A 7,151-nucleotide genomic window follows, 5' to 3' on the forward strand; every position below is an offset into this window, starting at 1 on the left:
TTGGTGGTGCGTATGCCTTCTCATGATAATAGTATTTCTGTTGCCATTGAAGACAAGAATTTTCCTACGGTGGAGGAAATAATCCCTCATAGTGAAAAAGATAGGTCCGACTTTTCGAAGGTGCCTGAGGATGATCCTGAGATCTCGGAGTCATTGATGAAAGAGGCTAATCTCGCTGAGTTTAGGGCAAAGTTCAAAATTCCTGCCCATATCGATCTAATTCCAGCAGAGCGCGATATGGTACAAATACACCACCCTGGGTATTGCTCTTTCTACACGTACCCTTTCTATGTTGACTATTCCTTTCCTATTCTCCCATTGGCGGAGGAATTCTATCGCTATTACAGGGTTTGCCCGACCCAACTTTCTCCATAAAACTACAAGATTATCTGCATGCTTATAAAATATGCGGAATTAGCTGGGGTCGGGGTATCACTTCGCCACTTGATGCATCTCTTTGCCCCTAGTTTCCATAGGGGGACGATGTTACACCTTCGCCACCGAGGAAGTAAATGTTTGGTGGTGAAGATGGACGATAAGGCAAATCATCAATTTTGGCTCAACTACTTTTTATCAAAACCGAGGACGTGGTGGCCAATGCGAGCGGGTTCCCTGAGGCTTGGAATTATGCCCGTAAGTATCTCTTTCTTTTTTCCTTATCAAGCATTTGTTTTGCCAGTTTTAGTCGTGTTTTGTGATGACCCAAAAGGTCATCACTCATTTTGAAAGTAATTTCTATCCCGAGGCCTTGAATCTAACCTCTTATTGCGTGAACAGTCCGGGCGCATTTCTGAAAAGCTTTTATGTGAAAACTAAGTAAAATAAGGAAATTAACTTTTAAAATTTAATAAAGTTGAATTTGGTCAACATTCATGGTAAACGGACCCGGACCCATGATACGACGGTCCTATAGGGTCCATAGTACAATTTGAAACTTGGGCGTATGTCCGGAATCGAATTTCGAGGTCTCAATCCCGAGAAATAAATTTTTAAAGAAAATTATTTTCTGGAAAATATAAAGGCTTACAGAAGTGAATTAATGCAATTTCTTGATGGTATCGGGCCCGTATCTTGGTTCCGGAGCCCGATACAAGTTTAAAATGATAAATTGGTTGAATCTATGGAATTTGGTAAGAATCGGAAGTGGTTTGGTATAAAACGGACCTATAGTTGAGAGAAAATAGAAATTTCAATGTTTTTGAGTAATTTTATGAATTTGAGGTTGAATCCGTAGTTGTTGATGTTATTTTGATGATTTGATCGCACGAGCAAGTCCATATGATATTTTTAGACTTGCGTGCATGATTAGTTTGGAGCCCCTAGGGCTCGGGTGAGTTTTGGGATAGGCCTCGGAGTGAATTTGGACTTAGACATAATAGTTGCAGGTTCAGAGAAAGCTGCAGGTCTCTGAAACCAGGCTTCGCGGTCCGCGGTGGGGTATTCGCGACCGCGGTGGGATTTATGTGGTCAGCGGCGAGCAAGGCCATGTCTTCGAGGCCACGCTCGATATCTCGCGGTTCGCAGTGGAGCTCCGCGGCCGTGATCCTTTTTTATGCGGTCAGCAGTGGGTGTCTGAAAGGGGTATATTTAAACGAGACTTTTCAGCCATTTCTCATTTTTTAAAACCCTAAACATAAGAGCGATTTTTCAAGAGACTCTTTCCTCCCCAAAACACAAGTAAGTGATTTTTTAACTTATTTCTTTCACTCCTTAACTTCTTTTTACAAGATTTCATTCTAGAATCTAGGGTTTTCATGGTGGAATTGGGAATTTTGGGTAGAACTTAAGAATATCAAAATTTGGGAATTTAGACCTCAAATTGAGGTCAGATTCCAAAACCAATTGTATATCCGAGCTCGGGGGTGAATGGGTAATCGAGTTTTGATCTGAATTTCGGATTTGGACCAAGCGGGCCCGGAGTCGATTTTTGACTTTTTGGGAAACACACTAAAAAACCTATTTTCATGCATTAGAATTGGTTTATTTAGCATTTATTAATATTATAAAGTAAATTGTGACTAGATACAAGCGAATTGGGAGTGGAACCAAGAGGTAAAGCGGTAGTTGAAGCTTGAATTGTGTTCGTGACATTGAGGTAATTTTTTAGTCTAACCTTAGCTTGAAGGATTAAGAGTTGAGTCTTATTTGCTATGTGTTAATTATTGAGTACGACGTATAGGTGTGGTGACGAGTATCTATACGTTGGTTTCAAGAATGCCCGTGAGTCTTATACTATGATTGATGTGACTCTGTTTCATATTGTTCATGTTTTATATGATGATTTCTATTGTTGAACAAGGCTTGTGGAAGTATTATTGGTAATTGAACATTGTAGAGCGTTGGCTCGAGTTGAGAATTAAGTTGTGAAGTAATTGTGAAAAAGAGAAGAGGTTTATGATATTGTCTCCCTTGCCGGGATGTTATTGCTTTTGATATTATCTCCCTTGCCGGGATGTTATTACTCATGATATTGTTTCCCTTGCCGGAATATTGTTGCTATGCTATTATTCCCTTGCCGGAATTTTATTGTGATATTATTGATTCCCTTGCCCAAATTGCTTTGTGATTGTTTCTTGGGTGAGGAAGAGTGTAAAAGCACGAAGGGTGATGCTGTGCATGATCTTTGTGAGAGAGTGTTAATGCACGAAGGGTGATGTTGTGCTGATATTGTGAGGTAAAAGCACGAAGGGTGATGTCGTGCCGCAGATATGAGTGATAATGTACGAAGGATAATTCCGTGCCATAATTATGTATTTTTATGGTGAGGACGAGAGTAAAAGCACGAAGGGTGATGTCGTACATGATATTTGTGAGAGAGTGTTAATTCACGAAGGGTGATGCCGTGTCGATTATATTGATTCTTATGGTGAGGATGAGAATCAAAGTACGAAGGGTGATGCCGTGCACTTGTCTTTGATTTCCTTATTCTTGCTTACAGTTGAATTTTTGTGTTCCTTTCACTTCTTTACTGAGATTTTGTTTGTACATGATATTCCTCACAGCATGTTTCCCCTTCCCATCTTTAACTGCTAATTTCTGTCATTATTACTTGATATATATGATATAACTGCACAGGTTTATTTGGTAGTCTTGTCCTAGCCTCGTCACTACTTCGCCAAGGTTAGGCTAGACACTTACCAGCACATGGGGTCGGTTGTGTTGATACTACACTCTACACTGTGTGCAGATCCCGGTGCTGCAACTTTTGGACCACAGTGAGGTTGCTGCCTTCAGTCCAGTGGCGGAGACCCGAGGTAGTCCTACATACGTCTGCAGGCCTTGGCATCTCCTTCTATCTTTCCATTATGTTTCTTTTATGTATTTCAGAAACAACTTTGTATTTATCTTTTAGACCCCTATTTGTAGTATTCTTAGATAGTCTGTGAGATTGTGATACTAGTTCTGGGTAGCTTATGTTTATGGATTTGTATCGGTATTATTTTAAATTGTTATATTTTATTCTTCCGCTTTATTATTTCCTCTGTTTATAAAGTGTTAACTCACAATCGTTAAGGAATTAAAAATGAAAATAGTTAAATACTTGGAATAATTCGCTTGCCTAGGTTTCACTAGTAAGCGTTATCACGACTCCTGAGGATGCAAAATCCGGGTCATGACAAGTTGGTATCAGAGCTCTAGGTTGTTTAGGTTTCACAATTCACGGACAAGCATAGTAGAGTATGAGGGATCGGTATGGAGGCGTCTGTATTTATCCCCCAGGGGCTACAGAGTTAGGAAAAACTTCACATCTACTCTTTCCTATCGTGCAACTTGATTTATCAATGCTAATTGAACTTCCACTCTATTCTTCCGCAAATGGTTAGAACACGTACCGCTTCATCAGCTGACCAACAGCTTGAGCCCCCAGTAGCAGCTCCTTCAAGGGGCAGAGGTCGAGGGCGTGCTAAGGCTCAAGGTAGAGGAAAGGCTCAGCCCAAAGCTCGAGCAGCAGCACCAATGGAGGAGCCTCAGGTTGAGTTTGACGATGAGGTTCCAGCCCAGATAGTTCCAGCAGGACCAGCTCAGGTCCCAGAGGGGTTCTTCGCCACCCAGGTACTTCAGGATGCTCTGGTCCGTCTAGTGGGCCTTATGGAGAGTGTCGCCCAGGCAGGCTTGCTTCCTGTAGCACCAGTCGTCTCTCAGGCTAAAGGAAGAGCCCCGACTCCTACTTCTCGCACTCCGGAGAAGATGACTCCCCAGTTTCAGACTCTAGCAGCTCAGCCAGTTGGGGTAGTTCAGCCTGGTGTTGTGGCACAGACAGGTGAGGGGCCAGCTATGTCTGTTGATGCCTTGTGGAGGTTGGACAGGTTCACAAAGCTCTTCACTACTACTTTTGGCGGTTCATCTTCTGAGGATCCCCAGGATTATTTGGACAGTTGTCATGAGGTTCTACGGAACATGGGGATAGTGGAGACCAATGGGGTCGACTTTGCTGCTTTTCGTCTATGTGGATCCGCCAAGACTTGGTGGAGAGATTATTGTTTGGCTAGACCAGCTGGGTCACCAGCTTTGACTTGGGATCAGTGTTCTTAGCTATTTCAGGAGAAGCTTCTTCCTATCACTCAGAGGGAGAACTATCGGAGGCAGTTTGAGCGTCTCCAGCAGGGCTCTATGACTGTTATGCAGTACGAGACCAGATTTATTGACTTGTCCTGTCATGCTCTTCTTATACTTCCCACTGAGAGAGAGAGAGTAAGGAGGTTCATTGACGGACTCATTCAGCCTATTCGATTACAGATGGTTAAGGAGACGGGGAGCGAGATTTCTTTTCAGGATGCAGTCAATGTGGCCAGGAGAGTTGAGATGGTTCTATCAAAAGGGAGAAGTCAGGGGTCGGGCAAGAGGCCTCGTCATTCGGGCGGGTTCAGTGGTGCCTTATCTAGAGGAAAAGATTCTTTTGATAGGGGCCATCCTTCCAGGCCGTTTCATTCAACACTTCAGGCTTCTCACAGTGCTCCAGGTGGTCGTGGTTCTCATATGCAGTATTCTGATCAGCGGCCATACAGTGTACCTCTAGCTCCTATTAGTGCACCTCTGCTCCAGAGTTTTCAGAGTGATTATTCAGGCCGTCAGGGTGAGCAGTCTCAGCAGTGAGAGCTTGTTATATTTGTGGCGACACGACGCATATTGCTAAATTTTGCCCTCTAGTACCGAGCAACTCTCAGCATTAGGGTTCCCGTGCCATGGTTCAGGCACTAAGTGTTCCACCGCCCGCTCAGCCAATTAGAGGTGGAGTTAGAGGTGCTAGAGGTGGATGTAAAGGTATTAGAGGTGGAGGTCAGACCTCTAAAGGTGGAGGCCAGCCAGCAGGAGGCTATCCCAAAGATGTAGTTCAAAGTGGTGGGGCCCAACCCTGCTATTATGCTCTTCCAGCCAGGCTTGAGGCTGAGGCCTCTGATACAGTTATCGCAAGTACTGTTCTGGTTTGTAGTAGAGATGCCTCAGTTCTATTTGATCTAGGATCTATATACTCTTATGTGTCATCTTATTTTGCACCGTATCTGGTCATGCCTAGTGATTCTTTGAGTACTCCTGTATATGTGTCTACACTGGTGGGTGATTCCATTGTGGTAGATCGTGTCCATCGTTCATGTATAGTTGTGATTGGGGGTCTTGAGACTCGAGTAGATTTGATACTTTTGGACATGGTTGATTTTTATGTCATATTGGGGATGGACTGGTTATCACCTTACCACGCTATCATAGACTGTGACCTTAGTCTTGCTGGGTTTACCTTATCTAGAGTGGAGAGGGACTCCTGGACATTCTACCCGTAGGGTTATCTCATATATGAAGGCTCGATGTATGGTTGATAAGGGATGTTTGGCCTATTTGGTGTATGTTCGTGATTCTAGTATTGAGGTTCCTTCTATAGATTTTGTGCCTGTTGTTCGTGAGTTTCCTGAGGTATTTCCTTCATACCTGTCGGGTATGTGATCGCAACCTACTCCGCACCACTAAAAAGTAGCGATAGAGGGTCGCAATAGCTTTTACCCGATTTTGGGTCGGGATCGATATCCATAGAGAGCTAGAATTGGAATTTAGTGTCTATTTAGCCTAGGATTGCGTAGCGTTACAAATTGCACTTCTATTCCTTTTTGGGTTTTCTTTTATAATTCTACTATTATCAAACTACAAATTATAATTGCAACTAGATTAAGCTAAGAGTACAATGCTACAAGTTGTTCAAATATTCTAAAAGGCACTAGGGTAGTGACTTTCACCTAGGTGGCCATTTGACGGGTAATTGCGTCTAAGACACGATTGACATGATTGGGGAATATGTTATAATCATTGCTTGATATTACCCATTCTCACACCTCTTGGTAGAAAGAATGTTTTGCCCAATTGACTTTCTCAAGACCAATTGAGTATGCATATTTGCTCAAGCAACTAAGGTTCAAGTCAGGTATTACTCTCTCGAGGTTAACCCTTTAATTGGGACTATCAATTCTCTTGAGTCCATCCCAATTCTTGTTGGATCAATTTCGGAGACTTAGGCTCTCTTTCTCAAGAAGAACCCAAGTCAACTTAGCACAAACTAGCGTTTGCAACCACTAATTCAGTAATTAAACCATGAAATTGACCCAAATAGCAAACATCCATAGTCAATCTAGCCCTAAATTGCAACGCCCATCAATTACTCACACTAGGGTTGAGCCACAAACCTAGCTAATGGGTCTAGCTACTCATACTTGAAGAGAAAAACAGAGAAATAGATGAAGATGAACACATATTAATTAATTGCTAAGCTAAATACAAAGATTCAATGATAAAAAGTAAGTAAAAATGCCCAAAATGGCTACAAGATACGTTCCCACGAGCGCAGCAGCTATTCTAAAATGTCTGATGCCCTAAAATGGAAAAAGGATCTATTTATACTAAGCTGGAAACACTGGACAAAAATTCCCCTACGGGATTAGTGCGGACTGCACAAAATGGTGTGCGGCCACACTAGGCTCTTGAACTTGAAAACTGGGCTCTCTGAACTCATGCTCCGCGGACCGCATAGAAAGGACTGCGGCAACGGAGATTTCTAGTGCGGTCCGCACAAACTAGACCGCGGACCGCACAGGCTTGAAAGCTCCAACTTCACCCTCTCTGAATCTTGACTCTGCGGACCGCACAAAACCTTATGTGGCCGCACTGCC

This window comes from Nicotiana sylvestris, chromosome 7 (genome assembly GCF_000393655.2).
Source record: "Nicotiana sylvestris chromosome 7, ASM39365v2, whole genome shotgun sequence".
Taxonomy (NCBI): domain Eukaryota; kingdom Viridiplantae; phylum Streptophyta; class Magnoliopsida; order Solanales; family Solanaceae; genus Nicotiana; species Nicotiana sylvestris.